This window comes from Rattus norvegicus, chromosome X (assembly GCF_036323735.1).
Source record: "Rattus norvegicus strain BN/NHsdMcwi chromosome X, GRCr8, whole genome shotgun sequence".
In the NCBI taxonomy this organism is placed as follows: Eukaryota; Metazoa; Chordata; class Mammalia; order Rodentia; family Muridae; genus Rattus; species Rattus norvegicus.
The window spans coordinates 42,399,867-42,422,040 of NC_086039.1; the positions used below are offsets into that span (position 1 = coordinate 42,399,867).

The 22,174-nt window shown below is 37.0% G+C and overlaps 1 pseudogene; it reads right to left on the bottom strand.

Annotated features, from left to right (window-relative positions):
* Window positions 1-20,017: 20,017 nt before the first annotated feature.
* Window positions 20,018-21,065, bottom strand: Gemin8-ps2 (gem (nuclear organelle) associated protein 8, pseudogene 2; annotated as a pseudogene).
* Between the last annotated feature and the right edge of the window lie 1,109 nt (window positions 21,066-22,174).

A 22,174-nucleotide genomic window follows, 5' to 3' on the forward strand; every position in this document is an offset into this window, starting at 1 on the left:
GACCCTCCTGTAGGCCTGTGTGTCAACACTCCTGTAGACAAGTTTTGCTGTTTTTTTTTTTTTCAGCTGTTTCTGTGAACTGTGTGCTCTGCTCTCAGGTGTGTAGGCACTCTGGCTCTTACAATCATTCATCCCCATCTTTGTAGTGTTCCCAGAGCTCTGGCTAATGTTTGGTTGTGGGTCTCTGCATCTGATCTCATCCTGCTAGAGAAAGAGGACTCTATCATTGTGATTGGCCTAGGCACCCATCTGTGAGAATATTATTAGGAATCATTTCACTGGGATTTTGTTGACTTTTAAAATTTTTTCACCAGGCATGGTCGATTCTACTCTTTTATTTTTTAAGAGTCGTTTGTGATAGAACAGTTAACATGGGGATGGAGAGATGGCTCAGGGGTTAAGAGTACTGGTTGCTCATCCAGAAGTCCTGAGCTTATTTCCCTGCACCTACATAGCAGTTCATAACTCTATGTAACTCAAGTTCCAGGGGATCTAACACTATCATACAGACATATTTGCAGGGAAAACACTAATACATATAAAATTAAAAACAAATACATTATTTTCAAAAGACCACTTAACATATGATTTATTTTTTAATGTTAAAGGAACTTCTGTCACAGAGTTGTAGGGATAATCTCCTGTGTACTGTGTAGAAGCATCACCTGTTAATAAAAATCTAATGGCCAAAAAAACTGACCCAGAATGAGATGGTAATACTCCCAGTTGGGAAAGAGTAAGGCAGAGGAGGATTTTGATGACCAGAACATGGAGGAAACAGACTTAAGAAGCTGAGGAGAGAAAACCAGTCACAAAGCTGAATTCAGATCAGAATAAACTGGATATTAGGTTGAGTTAGTTAGGAAAACAGCCTAGGTTATAGACTAGGCATTTTATTAATTATAGTAAGCCTCTGAGTTGTTATTCAAGAAATGGGGTGTGGGTGAAAATCCCCATGTTTATAAATTGCACCTAACATATGGGTGCTTAGAATCCAGGCTTAGAGCCTGAGAAGCCACAGGGAAAGACAGTTTAGCATATTACCCTGGCAGCAGGCAGGCTGCTCTGTGAGTGGAGCAGCTAAAGTCCAGCTGGCCCCAAGAGCCATTAAACTTTTAAGGCAGGCAATGCAGGCCTCTTTTGCCCCTCACCTCCTACAATGCAGCATGTCCTGCTGTTAAGGAGAGCAGAAACCTATGAGCAATGTAGTATAGTGAACTAGAACCTCAGTTCATGGCTCCAGAAACAAGCACTTCCCAACTGAGACCCATGGGAAAAATAGAAGCTCAGTCCAGGCCCACTGCATCTCCAGCCCAGTGCCAGTGAGTGGCACCAGCCCAGCAGAACTTGGCAGGACACATGGATGCCTAAAGCTCCAGAGAATGGAAGGGTTGGAGAGATTTGGCCATGGACAGCCAAATGCCAAAACAGTGAAACAGCCTATTAGACTGTGCTGAGGGGGCTTAGCCAGCTGCCAAAGCCAGATGCTAGATAAACTGAAAAAGATACACCCAAGACAATATACAGAAGAAATCTAAACCCAGACAGAAGCCTCTGACCAGGTAAGTGTCTTTGAAATCATGCTAAATGCTAAATGATGAAATTCAATACAGAAAGTCAAAGAGAGAATGTGTCTGATGGAAGGAAAGCTATTTAAAAATGGAAAGAAACACAATAGCAATACATCTGGATCCCACATGATTTGTTTCATTTAGCAGCACACAAAAATCATTTCTTTTAGTAATGATTACAATTTTATAAATCCTTTTAAAGAGAGATCAGAAGAAGGCAGACTTAGGTAAGGAAGGGACTGAAAAAAATCCTTTCTAAGTTACAAACAAAAGAACAAAATTTAGACAATCATTTGAATCATGAAGTATTTTTAGGTGAGTCCAATCTAATGCCTAAATAAACACTACCAATAAACAAGACTCTCCAAAGGCAGTGTTAATCTGTTATAAAACTTAAAATGATTTACCAAATGTTGCTAAGGGTCTTAGGTCGAGATGAGAGAAATCTATAGCCTTATCAAGAATTCACCCATAAGGAAGGGGAGGGGGGAGGGGGATGTTTGCCCTGAAACCGGGAAAGGGAATAACACTCGAAATGTATATAAGAAATACTCAAGTTAATTAAAAAAAAAAAAAGAATTCAGCTGGCAACCTGTAGAGACATGTCACAGCCTCCTGGGTTCCCTGCAGTGTTTCACCCCCTTGTCAGACCCTTCTGGGTCCCTTGCAGGGTTTGACTCCTGCTGAGCCCCGCTGATGCTTGAGGAAGTCTTTGTCCTTAAAACAGGAACAGCCTGGCCAGGTAGTGACACACCTGGGTGATGGTCAATTCATTCCTGCCTTTTGTCCTCCCAGACTTTTGTTTTTGAGATTTAGGCTGATCTTCCTGGATTTCTCCCCAGTAAATTTGGGGCACATATTCGGTCTTTTGTTACCAAAGCCTTAAGCTAAGGAATCCCACTGTGCTTCCCAGAATTTTCCACCTGGTCAACTTGGGATATATATTCGATAAATAAAGCTGCATAATGGACATTCTTTCTTAACAGGAATAACTTGCACGTGTATGTTATTTAATCCCGAAGGTTTACACCCGGTTCTAGGTGCCGTGTTGGTGTGGGCATCAACAAATGGAGGTCCCACTGCAATTGGGAAAGAGGTCTCCTGACAGGATGTCCCAGGAAGCCGGCCGGCGAAGAAGCAGGGATGTACTGGGGTAAGATAGGCTAGAAAAGGCATCAGTTATTTGGGCTAGTGTGAGTAAAACTTGTAATAAAAAAGAGACAAAATAATGGTAAAGTGTTTTTACATATGCGTTCTTGTAGAGTTATGTTTTAGTCTTTGTACCCTGACTAGAGATAGTTTACACCCTAGACATGAGAGAGAATGGGTTTGGGAAAAACAGTCCTCCCGGACACTCCACGGATGCTTTGGAGATAGAGAAACAAAATGAGGTTAAGCTTTTTTTCTGAGCTCTCTTAAGGACAGAAGGAAGGCAAGAGACGTCCTACCTCTCTGCTGGCTACTATTGGAGAAATGATATCTGGTTCCCTTTGGTGGGACACCATTTAGTTTTTTCCCTCTATGTCTATTGTCTGTCCTTAGTGCACCAAGCTGTCCATGTCTGTCAGTTTATGTCTGTGTTTTTTGTTTCTTGTTGTTTAAATGTTTTATGTTTCCTGTTCAAAAAAAATGGTAAAAACTTGATCTGCCAGTCGTTCACACCTTGATTTGGATTAAACTCATTTCAATAAAGGAACAAATAAACAAAAAACAGTTTCAATCGGCCTTTAGAGCCCTGTACCTGTAGCTAGGAACCTAGGTCACAGGAGAGTATCTTAAAGGTGCCAGCAGCACCTCAGCTTCTATAGTAAGGGAGCTGATGGCTATTTCTCTTAGAAAAATACCTGACTGTTTTTTGGACTTAGCAGGTGACAAGGTGCTTCTCTTAAAATTACACCTAGAAAACGTAAAAATGGTGATTAGTCTAAATATTAAAGATATGTGTAGCCGCTTCATTTTTGTTTCTAATTGGTTTTAAATATATAAAATGTATACGTGTCTTGGTTATAGACTACTGGTTTTTAAGTTATTGGATATGGTTAAAAAACTGTAACATTTGTAACAGAAAGTTGTCTTAACACTGGTAATTTGGAAGCAGTCATTCTAGACAACATGTGGCATGATCCAACCCAGGGAAACAGGCCTAAATTGGGATAATATTTTTATGGATTTCTTATCCTAGAAAGTAGGCTTCTAAAAGAATTTAGGGCAATATCTCTTTGTTGAGATATTGGAGACCGTACCATTGTGCATTCATACGTAGGAATTGGCAGTCAAACTTTTTAGCATGAAGGATAGACTCGGTGTTTTGGAGAGACTGGATTTTGGAGACTAGATTGTTTGTTGGAGGTCGAGTTTTGCTTTCCAAAGTTGTGGTTGTGCTCTGGTGTTACAAGAAGAACTTAAAGATTGGGGTTAAGGATTGCCAGCGTTACATTGGCTAACTCATACTTATTTGTAATTAAGAAAAAATCAAACAGATAGAGATTGTTTTGGAACTTGTGAAAGCGTTACAGCCTGTTTGCTTACTCCAACTGCCATTTCAGGATAGATTTAGAGGATTGTTTTTATGCTGTTTCTTTACATCCTGGTGATTGGGAAAGGTTTTCATTTTGCGAGGTTGCTTATAATTTAGAGAAGTCATGAAGTGTTATCTTTGAAAAGTTTTACAAAAGAACAGCTAATAGTCCTACATTATGTAATTTTGTTGCTGCTTCAATTTAAGAAGTTAGCAGTTTGAATCTTTCAGTGTATATGGAAATTTTTACTACAAACCTTTACTCTCACAATGAGCTTTAATATTTTGGGAGTAGCTGTTGCTCCAGAAAAGATTCAATATTTCTTTTTAATATTTGAAACTAATTTTAAGCTTCTAAGGATATGTTAATTGGCTAAGTACCTCACCTTACCCAAGGACTTAAGCCTTTGTTTGATATCCTCATTGGAGATAAAGCTTTTGTTGTGTTAGTTCAGAATTGTAGACTAGAGTCCTGGAAGTATTTTAAAAAGAAACCTGGTGAAACATACCTTATTCCAAACAGCAATTAAATTGGTTATTACAAAATACTGATATTTGGCCTATTACATATACAAATTTTTCAGGCAATATTGATAATTTTACTCTATGCATGCTTTTGTATTTCCTGTAAATTTGTGCATGCAGCCTATAGAAAATGTGCTTATTGTATTTTTAAATGTTGAAAAATCAAGCTTTCAATTAATATACTGATAGCCAATGTGTGGCTTGTGGTTTGCAATTGATTAAAAAATTTTCCTTTTTTTAGATACTGCTAACCCTCATATTTTATAATTACTTATGCTTTATCAGAGGCAAGTTTTCTACATGAAATCAGTGAGCGATGATTTCAATGTGAATGTCTGACAACTCGCTCTCCTTTCAGTGCTCTGGTTCAGACAACTAAACAAAACCATGGACTCATACATAGCTCTTTGGAAATGGTAATGGAGTTGACAGCACACCCTCACTAAAAGAGGGAGACTCCATCTGCTTAATCTCAACTCCCAGCCTTGCCCTGCCATCTCAGGGATTTCTAAGTAAGGCTAAATCTAGACAGTATTTGCAGGATTTGACATTTCTAATTAATGCTTAATGTTTGGCATATAAAGCTCATGAAGGGCTGGAGAGATGGCTCAGTAGTCAAGAGAGCACTAACTCTTCTTCCAGAAAATGTGCTATTCCTTTATAGGCCATTTAAGAACTCAAACTGGATTGTCTGGTCCCCCTAGCAAGGGCAAGGCAACAATAAATTTATTAGTAGGCAGATTATAGGCCTTACATAGGAACAATTAGTCAATCTCATTCTTTATATCACCAGAATAATGCTGAAGACAATAATTTGGTATGCAAGTCAAATTATAAATACAAGTCCTCAGTGTCCTCAATTTCTTCCTTTATCACATAATAAGTGTTAATCCTCGAGGTCTTATACCTTTTAAAACAGGTGTTATAAAACTTTAAAACAGTACAATGAATAAAAAAGGGGGAGTTATATTCCCATATGCTATACAATTATTTAAATAATGCTCTTTTTATTTTCAATTTTAAAATTTGGATGCCAGGGAACTGTCTGAGTGTTTATGTCACCCTACGACTAGGCATACTTCTGCCTAGGTGAAATGGAAGGCTCCACATGTTGGCATGACCCTCTTTATGTATTTTATATGGGGAAGAGGGCATGTTTGTGTTTTCCTACAGGATGTTGCAGGAGTGTGCCAGCTGCCAGAGTGGCTGGTGAGACATGCTGATGCTGGGAGCATGAAGATTGAACTCTCATGGTTCGGGTTCCTGGAGTCATTCCTGTGCCCTTGGATGAAGATGAAGGATTTCCCCCTCACCTTGTGCCAGTGGGAAGATTTTGGCATTGCTGCAATCATTGTTACTGCCACTGTGTGTCCACAGTCTGCGCTCCAACCCTTTGTGCACTGCTACATTCCGGGGGAGAAGACCGGACTCCAGCCGTTACCCCTGCTCCTCCTCATTCCCCTTGCGGCTGTCGCTGCTGTGACTGGTGTTGCCATTTTGCAGTCTGTGGCTTCACAGAAATGCCATCTACCTGAGGCTGCTGAGGACCAGGGAACTTTTCCCTGGTTGTGCAGATCTTAGGCATAGTTCCATTGCCTGCTGGTTGTTTGGGAGAAGGTTGGCTGATCCTGAACTGTCATGGGAAAGACTTTGCCATCTTCACTGCCAGTGTAGCAGCCATTGCTGCTGCAGCCATTCTGTCTGCAGTGTCTGGAATTGCCCTCCCCCAATCTATTGTTAGGCAAGCACAGTGGGTAAACATTCTGGAGTAGTTGCTGACAATTGGGAATTCTAAATTTTAATAGAGGAACAGCTTGACAATGACCCTTGGTGTTATGGCCTTCCTTGTTTTGGCCCTAGGGCGCAGCACTAGTCAGCTTTGTGTTTCTCTTCACATGCGCAAACAGCACTCCCAGTCCTGTGCAGCAACTAAGCAGGTGTTGTTCTCCTTGGTAGGAGACAAACCCTCTGCCCAAATTGGAATCAGCCTTCACGAGAAGCAGTTAGCCAAGGATGGGTAAATCTTTGGGAACCAAGCCTTGCCTAAGACAGGAGATTCTGAGACTGACAGAATTTTCCAGAGACAGGAAAGAAATTTGATATCCCAAAGTGACCTAAGACAGATGCTCCTTAAAAATTAATATAGGGAGGCTTGCTTAATAAAAAAATAAAATAAGGGGACTTGTCACAGCCTCCTGGGTCCCCTGCAGTGTTTCACCCCCTTGTCAGACCCTTTTGAGTGCCTTGCAGGGTATGACTCCTGCTGAGCCCGCTGATGCATGAAGAAGCCTTTTGCTCCTAACACAGAAACAGCCCAGCCAGGTAGTGACACACCTGGGCCATGGTCAATTCATTCCTGCCTTTTGTCTTCCGAGTCTTTTGTTTTTGCGATTTAGGCTGGTCTTCCTGGATTTCTCCCCAGTAAATTTGGGGCACATATTTGGTCTTTTGTTACCAAAGCCTTAAGCCGGGGTTTCCCACTGTGCTTCCCAGAATTTTCCACCTGGTCAACTTGGGATATATATTTGGTAAATAAAGCTACAGAATGGACAATCTTTCTTAACACGAATAATACATGTGTGTATGTTTTTTAATCCCGCAGGCTTATGCATGGCTCTCAGTGCCGTGTCGGTGTGGACATCAACAGAGACACAAGTTTTCAGAAGAGTTAAGAAAGCAAACATTACCTATGACTTACAATTACCATATATAAAACAGATACTTAATAATTGGTCCACATAAACTTTTTATAATTCCAGAATATTACAGAAATTTGATGACATTCAACTTAAAGCCAGGCAATTAATTACAATGGCTAACATCGTAGAAAGATAAGGTTTCAACCATGGAGCAAAAATATAGGACTAAAGGCATGGATATTGTCAAGGATCAATTAATGGGTTAAGGTCCACATTCTAAGTTAAGAGTACAGATTATCCATGATGATAACATCCTAGAACAATACTGTACAATATCCTTAAATGCTTAAGACAACAAGGATGAGATGAGTCATTTAAAAATATAACCATGATTCAAATGAATCTTTCAATGACATTTTTACAAAGATTGGATATAGCCCTAAATATCAGATGCAAGTGCTACAGATATTTTAATGGAAGCTTTAGGTTTGAAAATTCCAATGCAGAATGCAAAAAGGCTATGAGATCTTTAAGGTCCAAGTTTGTACACTTTTGTGAAAGGATCAAAACTATTATGGCTACAGATTTTGATGCTTACTATTCAGTTGTGGTCAGACCAACAATTCCAGAAAATATGAAAACACAAAATGCTCATTGCTTTAGGTATGAATGATCATGTCATCCCTAAGAGCTGTAGACAAACATTTTTGAGGATAAATTCTTCTGTAATAATAATCCATGGAGAAACATAAGGCTCATGAGTGTAAGCCATCCAAAGTTATTTGAGGCATTTGCTTAATGTCAAAAAAGTGACAAAGGGCCTTTATTCACAGCCAAAACAAAAAAAATTGAGACATTTACTTCCTGTCCACCCAGGAAGAATATTGTTTTAGATGTATTTATTTTATTTATATGACTATACTATAGCTGTCTTCCAATATACCAAAAGGCAACAAGTTCTGGAAATGGAACTCAGGACCCCTGGAAAAGAAAATAGTGCTCTTACCTTTTGAGCTATCCCTCAAGACCAACGGAAGACTATATTTAAAAATAACTAGGAAAAAATAAGTTCTGATAGGACAAACAGAATTGTTTAAAACTTAAATAAACTATTTAATAGAGATAGAGCAATTCCTGTGTCTAGAACAAGAGATTTTAAGATACCAAGAAGCAGATATTTTGATAAACTACTATAAATAATAAGAAACCAAAGTTAAAATTACAGTTACATAGAGTTGAGATTGAACCAATATGGATACAGGAGCAGAGGTAAATATAATATCACAAGATTCCTGGAATACAGCTAGGCCACTTCAAAGGGTAACTACATAGCTTCTAGGAACTGGGACACTGTTTCAGGTAAACAAAATCTAAAATGGATTAAATGTATAAAACCAGAATGTCAAATAGAAAAATTAAGGTCATAAGTGGGTAATATAGTCATAAATCTATGGGTAACAAGTCTACTACAACAGTGGAAAGCACTGATTAGAATTATTCATGCTTTAAAGACAGATTACAAAGAGGAAAATTTGCTAATAACAAAACAAAAAATGTGTTCAAAGGCAGTTATAGACTGTCCAAGCTGTCTATATACAGAAGAGGCTGGTCCTTCAATTTTATATGGGAGAGATGGTAATCTTAGATCACAAGCTGCCCTGCCACAAAAGTAGCAAACTGACAAACCCATTTGGATAGAACAATAGCCTATGATAAAAGAAAAATTGCAAGCTTTAGCACAACTAGAACAAGAATAGCTGTAGGTTCAACATATAGAAGAGTCTACCATCCTTTGAGATTCTTATATATTTGTCATTAAAATGAAATCTGGAAAATGGAGGATGCTAAGTTGATTCTGAAAGGAAAAATGAGAGTTCATTAATTAACAGAAATAGATAAAGCAGAATTTGTGAAACCTTTTACTAAAGCTGAAACAGTCTCATTGTGGGACAAAGAGGAAGAGTGGCTAAGATCTTTAAGTAATATTTGGGAGAAATTACCAATAAATACCCCTAAGGGAAATGACTTTAGTTTATATAAAGAACTAATTGTATTCTCCCTCACATTGTAATGTTGACACCAATTTCTGGGGACCCTACATTCTAGAGTGATGGAAATAAAGCAAGAAAGGCAGGTTGTAAATCCAAAAAAAGTAATTACATTTGTCTCAAAGCCGTTATTATTCAGTGAAAACAATCAAACAAACAAAAACAGAATTGTATGCCATTCTAATGGTATTATACTGTTTTCCTGAATCTCTTAATATAGTTACTGAATCCCAATATGCAGAAAGACTTGCTTTTCATATAACAACTGCTGAACTTATTCAGGATGATTCAGCATAAACTTCACCATTTATTCTACTTAAGTAATCAGAAATAGAAATTGTCCATTGTATATAACACATATTAAATCCCATGTCGATATACTAGGCCCTCTGACACATTTAATGATGAAATTGCTCAGCTATCAGTGGGAAATATGCTCAAAGCTTCAGAATTTCATAAAAGACACTATGTTCACAACCAATGTTTAAGAAAAGATTTTTGTATCACTTAACAGCAAGCCAAATAAATTATAAGCATATGTCATAACTCTTCTGTGTATAAACAAACTCTATTACTACCTGCTAGAGTAACCCAAAATGTACCTAATGAAATGAAATTTGGCAAAGGAATGTGTTTCATGTTGTGCAGTTTGGAAAAATAGATGTATATGTTCCATACCTTAGATGTGTATTTAGGATTTCCATGGGCAACTGCTTTAAGTTCTGAAAGCACTGATTCTGTAATTACACAACTGTTAGAAGCCATGGCTATTAGGAGGATACCTGTACAAATTAAGACTGACATTGATACAGGACGTGTCTATAGTAAAGCATTTTTGTATAGTAAAATATAAAGTTGTGGTGAGACATTTGATTATGAGGGAAAAAACTTTTGAATTAGAACAATCTATGCATTTTAAAGATGTCCTAATTTCAGAATGGAAGGCAGGAACTGTGTTGCATTGGGGAAGAGGTTTGGTTTTTCTTTCAACAGAAGAAAAACTATGGATTCCATTCAAATTGATAATGATTAGATTTGATGAGGTGAAATCTAATGAATACCTACCCTGTGTATATAAAGGAAGAAAGCAAGATGAATGGCAAAACAGGCTAAGTATATGCTGCTCCCTTTTCATGGGAACAACTCTGAAACTGTCTGAGATGTAAATGTCTCTAGCCAGGACTTCAGCTAAGTGTAGCCAATAAATCTTGCTGGCTATAATGTCCGTAGAACTTATCATGCCATCTTTTCATATATAAGGGGTGAAGATTTATATTACATTTTGATTACATAGTCCAAACTAATTTATAAAGAAAGACAGATATCTTTCCTGCTCAAAGAACAGAGAATTATCTATTAGCTGAACTGTGCACAGTATATTTCATACATGTGGTGGTGTAGAAATTTATATTACCTTTGAAAAGTATAAATGTTCACAGATAAAAAAAACATCAGGCACCAATGAAGTCAAAGCAGCCCTAACAAGATTCACCCTCAAAGATACTAAGAACAATGCTGAAATGCTGAGTCATATTTATTCTAGAATCCTATCGATCTAATCTTAAACTGCCTCAATAGCTATTTCATCAAATCTTGCTTCCAGAACATCTTAAAAATGGCTGACCCCATATGTTCCAGCCACTCTGACTATTCCAGTCAGGACTTAGGTTAAACTCTGTACATTTATATCACAGAGACTGGATAGCAAATGGTTTGGCTAGCTTTCCTAAGACTGTCCAATATCCCAATTTTCTTAGGTTCCCCCCAAAGAGATGTCATCACCAAACAGTAGGATACAATTTTAGAATGACAACTTTTCCTGAGAGAAGGGGTGGGTGATTTTTGGTCTTACAGTGGTTTATGAATGTTTGTCATCATTGAGAAAGGTGGGTCAGAAGTTATAAATGGCCTTGTCGAGGGAGGAAATAAAGTAAGGGAGCTCATATTCAGAAATCTCTTTGCTTTTTCTTTTCCTTTATCCTTCCTTCTTTATTATCTAATGTTTGGGTGAAAATGTCAGGGAACAGGCACAGGATCAAAGGAATAAGGGGGAAATAGAGAAATGATAGTGAAAACGTTAGGTTATTTAATCTAATTTTAGACTAGAGAGCATTAACATGGCAAATATTTTACATTTGCTATGTACTTTGTATATTGATATATATTGAGGACTATGTGTTGCTATAACATACTATGCATATATGTTTTAAATCTTATATAAGGAATTGCACATGTGCAGCTTATTTATTAAAAGTAGTAAGGGAAAAAGTTCAAGTAAACTATAAAGGCAGGCTTATCAGAATTATACCAAACTTCTCAACAGAGACTATGAAATCTAGAAGATACTGAACAGATGTCATATAGACCCTAAGAGAACACAAATATCAGCCTTCACTACTATGTCCAGCAAAACTCTCAATTACCATAGATGTAGAAACCAAGATATTCTATGACAAAACCAAATTTATACAGTATCTTTCCACAAATCCAGTCCAATAAAGGATAATAGCAGGAAAACTCCAACAAAAGGAGGAAAACTACACCAAAGAAAAAGCAAGAAAGCAATCTAACTTCAACTAAGCCAAAAGAAGATAGCCACACAAACATACTTCCAAATCTAACAACAAAAATAATATGAAATAACAACCATTTATCCCCAATATTTCTCAATATCAATGGACTCAATTACCCAATAAAAAGACATAGACTAACAGACTGGATAAATAAAGAGGACCCAGCATTTTGCTGCATAAAGGAAACACACTTCAGTGACAAAGACAGATACTACCCCAGAGTAAAAGGCTAGAAAACAATGATCCAAGCAAATGGTCCCAAGAAAAATATCAAATAAAATTGACTTTCAACCAAAACTTATCAAAAAAGGTAAAGAAGGACGCTTCATATTCATCAAAGGAAAATCCACAAAGACGAACTCTCAATTCTGAATAATAGAATTGAAGACGCAGAAACGTCACTTGATCTTTGACAAAGGAGCTAAAATCATACAGTGGATAAAGGACAGCATTTAAAACAAAGGATGCTGGTTCAACTGGAGGTCAGCATGTAGAAACATGCAAATTGATTTATTCTTCTTTCCTTGTACAAATCTCAAGTCCAAATGGATCAAGAACCTCCACATAAAACAAGATACACTGAAACTAATAGAAGAGAAAGTGAGTGAGAGCCTCGAAGACATTGGCACAGGGAAAATTTCCTAAACTGAACACTTATGGCTTATGCTCTAAGATCAAGAATTGACAAATGAGCCCTCATAAAATAGTAAAGCTTAAAAAACATTGCAAAGCTTTTGTAAGACAAGGACACTGTCATTAGTACAAAATGGCAACCAACAGATTGGGAAAATATTTTAACCAATCCTACATCTCATAGAGGGCTAATAATCCAAAACATAAAAAGAACTCAAGAAGTTAGAGGTAGAGAAAGGACCGAAAGAGCTGAAGAGGTTTTCAGCCCCATAAGAACAACAACAAGCTCAACCAACTAGACCCTTCAGAGATCCCAGGGACTAAACCATCATCCCAAGAGTACACAGTGATGGATCTATGGCTTCAGCTGCATATGTAGTAGAGGATTGCCTTGTTGGGCATCAGTTGGGTGAAATGCCCTTGGTCCTATCAAGGCTTGATATTTCAGTGTAGGGACATGTCAGGGGTGGGAGGTAGGAGTGAGTAGGTGCGTTGGTGGAGGAGCACCATCATAACGCAGGGGGAGGCAAGTTGTAATCGTGGTTTTCTTGTGGGGAACTGGGAAAGGGGATAACACTTGAAATGTAAATAAAAAATATCCAATAAAAGAAAAAATGCATTGTGAAGTTCCATTTGTTTTGAGAGCTGTTATAAACTATTTAGGATAATTAAGAAATATGAATTCATAGTTATTCAATCAAACTTATGGTAATGCTTTGTAATCATTTAGTTAATCACATAAATTAGCTTATTTAGTCCCCATATATGTTCTCAAAGTTAATCTGATAATAAGTATCTAGAAATAAGCAACATTTAACTCTTCAGCTATGGTATAGTCTTAAAAAAACCGTAAAAACCTACAGAATTTGCAATTTAAACATGTTTTGTTTTTACAAGACCTTTTGACTGTGAGACATGTCAGCTCCTGGCAGCACCCCCACACTACTTCAAACATTATGATGAGCATCAAAGCACCTCCACATGGAATTTGTTCCAAATGTGAGAAGCAAGCCACTGGGCAAGAAACTTCTCTTTTCTCAATTCTAGACAGAATGCTGTCCAGGTTCTAACAAACAAGCATAGGAAAGTCAAATGCTGAGTTTTGCTATGTCATCGTAGGCAGTCCTTCATAATTCCTGCTTCACAAAATGTCTGTCCAGACATATTGGACCAGAAGCCTGAAGAAGAAGTACAATTGTTTAAGAAGTGTCTTGGGAGATTGTCTAGGTAGCCAGAAAGTTAAAGTTTTAGAAGCTGCTTGCTCTGTACTTCCTATTTATTTTAGTAATGCTTATCTTTCACAATTAAGCTTAAATTGTTTAGGATATAATAAAATGTTTAAGGTCTAAGAGGTTGTTTATAGATTAATAAATGTAAACTTATAATAGAAAGTCATTTAGGTATTAAGTTTGGACCTTCCAAGATAGGATAGAAAATAGAGCACTTTTCTCCAGATTTACCAAGTGCTTGTAGACTTAACTTTGTGAATATAATTTTTACCATAGTTTTTATAATTGTTGTCATTGTGTATTGTTTGTTGATATTAGAGGCACAGCTGTTTATTGGACTAAAAGGGGGAGATATATGGGTAATCTCCCATGTACTGTAAATAAATAAATAAATAAGACAAGGTATACTCTGTTCATTGGTGGGAGGAGCTTTGAGCATTTGGCTTTATGGAAGCCAAGTGGAAGCATCACCTGTTGATAAAAATCTAGTGTCCAATAAGCTGAGGCAGGATGAGAAGTTCAGACCTCCTGTTGGGAAAGAGGCAGGCAGGAGTAGGACTTCGGCAATTGGGACTGAGGAGAGGAAGGTGAACTCAGGTAAGAATAATCAGGATATTAATTAAGAATTAAGGAATAAGCGTAGCTTATGGTTTAGTCATTTATTCATAATATCAAGCCCTTGTGTTGTTTTTCAGGAACTATGGTGCAAGTGGAAAATCCATGATTATACAGAGTGGCTGAAATTGTAGTTGATATGACATAGATACATGGAGAAGCTTATATAGGAAATAGGTACTTCTAGAAGAAGAGAGAAAATAATCTATGTAAATGAGGTCATTTTTAAAGACAAGAAATAAACAGCTAGAAAAAAGAAGTGAGAAAATTATCACTGTAATCCCTTCTGTGGCTTTGAAAGATGATCTGTAGGCATACAATATATTGCATAATATATACATATTATCCCCACTAAAGTTTTGGTAAAGATTCCAAAAAAAAAGGGCCTGGGGATGACCACAGTTGATACAGTGCTTATCTGACAGGCACAAAGCCCTGTGTTCAATTTCTGAGCACAGCATAAAGCATGTGTGATTAATATTGCCAACTTGATAAAATCTAGAGCTTGTCTAAAAGTCAAGCATCTCTGAATGTTTATGAGAGGTTATATAGTTGAGGTGGGAATGTTTATGCCAACTGTATGCAGCACCATTCGACAGGTTGGAGCATGCATTACATTAAATCAAGAAATGATTTGGATAGAAGCCTTGTCACTCTCCTGATTGGGTGGATTGTAGCCAAATACTCAAAGCTCCTCCCACCAATAAATGGACTCTACTTTGTCTTACTTTTTTTCTTTTTGCTGTGGAAAAGACACCATGTCCAAGGCAATTTATAAAAGAAAGCAACTAGTTGCAGCATGCTTACAGTTTTTAAGTTATGGAAGATGAGTCCACAACCATCTTGTTAAGGAGCATGACAGCAGTCCTCTCAGCATGGTGCTGGAGCAATAGTTGAGAGCTTACATTTTTATCCAAACGCAGTAGGAAGAGTGGGGAGGCAGCTGGTATTAATCTTTTGAAACCTCAAAGCCTATTTCAGAGTGATACACCCCTCAACAAGGCTGTATCTCCTATTTACCCTCCAATAGTTCTGCCTGCTGCTAAGAATTCAAATAGATGGCCCTCTTGGACCATTATCATTCAAACTATCACAACCTTTTATTGTGGTCCAAAATAAACCCTTGCTTAAGTTGACAAAACATTACAAATACAATACCGTATTCTTTACTACTGACGAGGGATTAAAGGCCATTTAAAACTGTTTCTGCAAAGAATTTCCATAAAGAAAGATGAATATTAAATTTGTGTTTCCTTTTTCAAAGTGGTTTTCTACTTTCATCAGTTACGTCTTTAGTAACAATTTTAGGTTCCTCAACTTTGAGTATGTCAACAACTATTGTGATTCACTTGTGTTTCTATATCAATTGTTTTAAATCTTGGCAGTCTTTGCTGTCTCCCAGACAGCTCTTAGCTTCTTTCACTATGCACACATAAACAGGGGCAACTTCTGCATTAGTTAGGGTTTCATTGCTGTGAGAGACATGACCATGGTAAATCCTATAAAGGAAGACATTTAATTGGAGACGGCTTACAATTTAAGAGATTATTTAGTCTATTATCATCATGGTGGGAAGCTTGGCAGAATGCAGGCAGGCATGGTGCTGGAGAAGAAACTGAGAGTAGTATATTTTGATCCATAGGCAGCAGCAGGAGACTGTGAACTATACTGGCATAATTTGAGCATATATGACCTCAAAGCCTGCCTCTACAGTTACAGTCTCTATAGCCAAGCATTCAAACTCGTGAATAAGGGAGCCACTCCTATTCAAACTGCCATAACTATCATGATTGTATTTGGGACATTGGGTGTCCCTTTTGTCTGGCAGTAGAGCTGCCTATTGAAGGATGGCATTGGATTGATAATATATCATTTTGCTGTTTCCCCCTGTATTCCAAGTTCAGTTCCTAAAAGGAAGTAGCTTTGGAAACACCTACATCATCGTATCCAAACACTGACCTTCATTCAGTCATCTGTAAATGGACAAATGTATGGAGAAAAAAAAAGTAGATTAGTTGTTGAAGTGAATAGTGCTAGAAAAAAAATAGAAAATGGAGAGTGTGTGTTAATGTGTACAGTGTTTCTTTTCAAGCTATGAAAATGTTATAAAATTAGATTATGCCAGTGACTGCATAACTATAATCTTACTATTAACAACTTGTCCACTTTGAAGAGGTGAATTATGGTACTGGGCACCTGCCTGGGGCAGTGAGGGCATAAAGAACAGACACACAGACATATGTACATAAAAAACTGAGGTCAGGGTTTATATACATTCTGATAGAAGAGCATCAACTCTGCAACCACTCTGAACCTGGACACATTAATTATATAAAGCACAGGGAGGCAGTCAACTAGTCTTCATAGGAGATTTCTGTGGAGAACAGTCTTATGTTGCAAACATCCAAGAGTAAGTTGCAGTTGCTAGCTTTTGAGCACATTGGTCAATGCTTCATAATCCTCATAGTAACACATAGTGTCAAAATTTACAGTTAGATCAGAGGAAGGCATTGCTTTCCTTCTGAGCCTCACCCTGAGGTAAGGTTTTGCTAATTTTCCTGACCAAGCACTGGTCTTGGACATGGCCAAAGCCATGTCAAACAATATAATTTAATTGAGAACTAAATTTGCTTCTCACATATTTACACTAAGCCTTCCCACTTCCCCACAGTATGCAATATAAAATATTCTTCAAAAGATCTGCAAAACACATTTGTGGCATTATTTTTTATAAAAGTCAACTTAACATTATTTCAAATCACCACACTTATTATTTATGTTTTTGTGTTTGGTAACACAGATTAAACTCAGCACCTCACACATGGTAAGTACAGGGTCTGCTGCTGTCCTGCGAATCCAGTCTACTTGATTACCTCTGGATGCTGTTGCACATTTGAATAATACATACTTGGAATCACCTAATGGTCATTATGATATCTGCTTCTAAAATTCTTAATATTAGGCTAGCACAAGAATTAGATCTCAAGAGTCTCCAAAGGCATTTCCAAAGTAAATACATGTTTGTAGATTGCCCACTGTTGTCTTTGTAAAATAGAAAAAAGTAAAAAAAAAATGAGCTCTTATACTGACTCTACCATTCTAAAAATCTGTAACACTTGCCAAGTATTTTCACTACCTTAAAGTAAGTGTCAACCTGTTTCAGTTTTGTGATTTTATGTGCATGGTCAAATGTATGGTAATAACTGGGAACTAGATTAACTATACAATATCAGTACTAAATTCTTGATATGTAATACATTTTTTTGAAAAGTTTAGTCCCTTCCTTCGAGTTTTAAACATCATTACATTTAGTAGGTAAAAATAACAAACAAAAACAAAATAGAACAAAACTACCTAAACCATGATTAAATGGAAAAAAATTGGAAAGGTTTGGGCTATATTTTTAAATTATGTATATTTCCTTTGTTTTAGACATGGATATTTTGGCACTTTCTAGGAATTCATTCTTCTATCTTTTACCTCATAGTATAGACTTTTAATAACCAAGCTTCTCTTTTTATACCTTGTCTCTAAAAGACACAAAGCAGCTGTCAGCTCTATGGTACTTATTTGTGATGACCAACATTGTTGTTTATGATCACAGGCAGCTGAAGGACAATTCTATGCAATCCATGGGAGATATCAGTTCTGACATAAATGCCCTCAATATGTCCCAAGCTTGTGTTGGAACGTGATAACTTTGCAGGTACAGTCAGTTATCAAGGCAGAACCTTTACAATCAGAAGTAGTGCCTATATTTTTTAATCCTGTTCAGGGACCCTGAGATGAAGATTTGAAACACAGCCATAGGAAAGGAGGGATAAACAAAAGCTTTTTTAAAATATTTCAACAGGAGTGTTCAGTATTTTTAGTGGTTTCTATTGCTCAAAAATAAGACTCAATTATTTCCATGCCAGAGCTTTAAACATTTAAAGCAAAATTACAGTGAACATGAGATTGAATTAATGAAGTTGAGAAAATTAAATAATTCAATAACTGTCAAAGAATGGAGCACTACTGTAGGCTATCTTGTTCACTTCATAGTCACATGCTCTTCTTCCATTTGTTTACACTATTGATTTCCAAATTTAAAAAATATGCCTTGTAGGTTCTTAAGTAAACTTTGGTTTGTGAGTCTTTAAAATGATTAGAAAATTCTCCATATTTTTCCCCCTCCTGTCAATAATTTCTCTCTGAAAAATAGTCTTATTGCCCACCAGTCTGGTACGATACTGGTTAGACTGGCAAAATAAATATCCAGGTATAATAAATAAAAGCACATATACAAAGAATCATGAATTTGGAGTATATGGAGAAAAACAAACATCCATGTGTTTTAATTAAAAAAAAAACAGAATAAAGAGATTCAATATAGTTGTACTCAAAGGAAAATTAATACACTGGTTCAGTTTATTTAAATTATATCTTATTCTTTCTTTTGTTATATAAGTATACTATGTCCAATAAATGTGTGCATATTGAAGTAAATACTATTACCTAGGCAAATCAGCACACTTTATAGAATTAACTCTTTTCTTCTCTTTCTTGTTTTTGTAGCAAGAATATTTAAAAACTATTATCTGGGTACATTTGCAGTATACTACACATTATTATTAAAGAATATCATCATCCAGTGTGTATATTAGTCCTCTATACATGAGCATTTACAACAATGTAGATTTGTGTACTTTGACCTATAGCTTTCCATTCTCTATGTACAGATGTCTTACACTGCACCTTATAACTACAAGTCCTCTTATTTGGTTCCTATTTTGCTAGATTGAGGTCACATAGTATCTGCCTATCTTTCTGGTTTATTTCACTTAGTATGGTATGTTGCAAATGTCAGGGCCTCCTTGTTGCATTTGCATGCTCACCTTAGCAAAATATGACTTCAAGGGATGATGATTTAATTTCCTTTCATTATCTACTTGGCAGACAGATTTTTGACTTAGTAAAGGAACTCAGTTTTTAAATCTACTTATAAACCTTTATTTGCTTTCCATAAACTATATGCCAATGTGCACACCCACCAACAGTATATAACAATTCCACTCATTCCTAATTTTACAAACTTAAGTCATTCTTCTGTAGTTTGGTTATTGTTTTTTGTTTCTTTTTATAACAGTTTTCTAACAGGCATAATTTATCATGATGATGATTTAATTTGGATCTCCTTGATTAATGATGTTGATTAACTTTCATATACTTTTAAGGCTATTTTATACATTGGGAAGATAGGTATTCAGGATTTTGTCTATTTTAAATTGTGATTTTATTATTTTGCTACTGAGTTTGTGAGCTTCTTGTATAATTTAGATATTAACATTTTTACCAATAAAGTTTTATTTAAAAACAGTTATAGTCTTTTATTTATTAGTAACTATGACTGTTTATATGCTATGAAGACAGGGTTGGACAGTTATGACACATGACATGGCCTGCCAAGCCCAGAGTATTTACTCTCAGGTATCTTTTTAGAGCATGGGAGCTGACACCTAGCTGAGTAACAAATGCTTCTTGCATAATTTTCAGAGGGATCCAAAGAGCTAGAGTCATAGAAAATATGTGAACAGAAACCCAGTGTGGTGGAAAAAGGAAGGTTTAAGAGTTTGTAGCTAGCATGAGCTAGCTGTATGAAAACTGATCAGAAAAATGTAGGAATAAATGACACATGGCTTAAGGCTTTTATGACATTCAGGACTGGTTAAAGAAAGAAATTAATACAAAACAATAGGCAGTATCTCTAGGCAATAAATTCGATGAACTGTACTGTTACAGAGAAAACTAAGAACCAGTCCAATATATATAATCAAGTGAACATTCCTTGTGTGGGCAACAGCATACCTCCTGTTGACAGAATTATAAGTGACTGACAGACTGTATCTATCATGTTGATATACAGGCCTCTTTTTCTAAAAATAATGTCCATGAGAGATGAAGAGGGAGAGGCTAGGGACTGTGAGGCATTGTCTAGGGGCCCGGTGCCCAGGACTCAGAACTTCAGGGGGATGACAGGCCAGTACTTCAGCTGCTTTCTGTCACAGTGCTCGTCAATGCTCGGCAACAGCAGACTCCATGGCCAGGATCATGGGAGCACTGTTTCCATATAAGCACTTCATCTCTGCTTGGCGCCACTGCCAGGGATTCTCCGATGGGGGCTCCACTGTCCTGTGGTAGTTGAAGTACAGGCCATGGTCCACATTCACATAGTCCTTTAGGTGCTCCTCCTCTAGCTCAGGCTGTCGCCTTGGCTCTTCTCTGTGCCTCTCAGTCTGTGCAAAGCACTGGTGGAGCCCTGCAGTGATTTCCATATTGCTCAGGTCACACTCCACTTTATCATCTGAATCCAACTCCAGATCTTCATCTTCACACAGTGCTCTATTTTCTCCTGTGAATGCCTGGGTTCTATTGCTGTTATACAGAGACTGCCCAGGGCTTTTGAGATGGGAAACACTGCAGAGAGACTGCTGTCCCATTATGTCTTCACCTTGAGAATTCCACAAATGCCCAGCCTCATAAGCAAGAGAGTTCTAGGGAAGAACTCTAGGAGAGAAGAACTCTATGAGGGAAGAACCATGAGGAAGTGAAATAGGAAATCTGAGAAATTTCTGTAGTAATTCTGGTGGCTTTACATCCAAAGCATTGCATGATGATAATGTTGCCAGTATGTACTGGTTGAGAATACCAAGATGCTCTCCATTTTGATGCCATTGCTACTATCTCTGATTACAAAAGTCCATGTGGGAACTTGTGGACATGCAGCTTGCAGATCATGGGCAGTGAGGAAGAATAATTTTAGTTCTCATGGCAGGGAGGAGGAAGGAGCAGGAGGGGGGATATTAACCTCTTTTAAGAGACATGAACTGAAAATACTTTCTTCAAATTACAGTGTAACTAGTAAAATGTCATGCCAACAGAAGTGAAATATATCTCATATATAGAACCTTTTGGGGCAGAGCGTGGATCGCTATTTTAGTTTTCTTTCCCTTTAAATTATAGAAGCAAACACCGACGCCCCCATAAAATTAAGTCAGCAACAAAAGATAAGCGGTTTACCCCTATACAAACATGTTTAATAGATAAGGAAGATAAGCAAGAAATAAGCACTGTTATTTGTAGTTACAGATATTAGGAGATTATTTCTTGCTAAATGGTAACCTAGTTTGTTAAATAAACATACCATTCTGTCATTGAAAATTTTAAGCAATGTAGTATGAAAGGCAAATATACACACAGGTCTCAATAAGCAGTTGATAAAAATACTCAAAGGTACCAATTAAAGCAATACAGGGATATAGATAATCTTACTGAAGTAATAAGGTTTAGGGGGTGCTAAGTACATAAATTATTTAGATGTATTCAATTCAGGAAAAGTTAGTTTAACACATTATGGAAATAAACCTAAATGAAAATTCTGAAAAAGACGCTAAATGATGTGATGGAGAGGCTGTTCCCAGGGGGTAATATTTTACAGGAGACATAACAGCAAGAATTTTCAAAATCTTTTTTCAAGGCCCCTGTGTTGATATACTTCCTCTTTCAGTCTCATCCATTGATGTCCCTCAAATAATGGCCACATCTGCCTACCTGACTCACTGTCATTGTATTTCATACTAATTGTTATCTTATATGAAAATAGAACTTGTGATCATTGAAGGAAACTGTTTATGCAGGTCATAATATTGTATAGTTTTAGGCATCCTGTAAAGAACAGAATGGAACAACTTAGATCAGTAATTCTTGACCTGTGAGTACTACTCTTCTAGGGTTTGCATATCAGATATCTTGCATACCAGACAGCAAAAATATAATGATGAAGG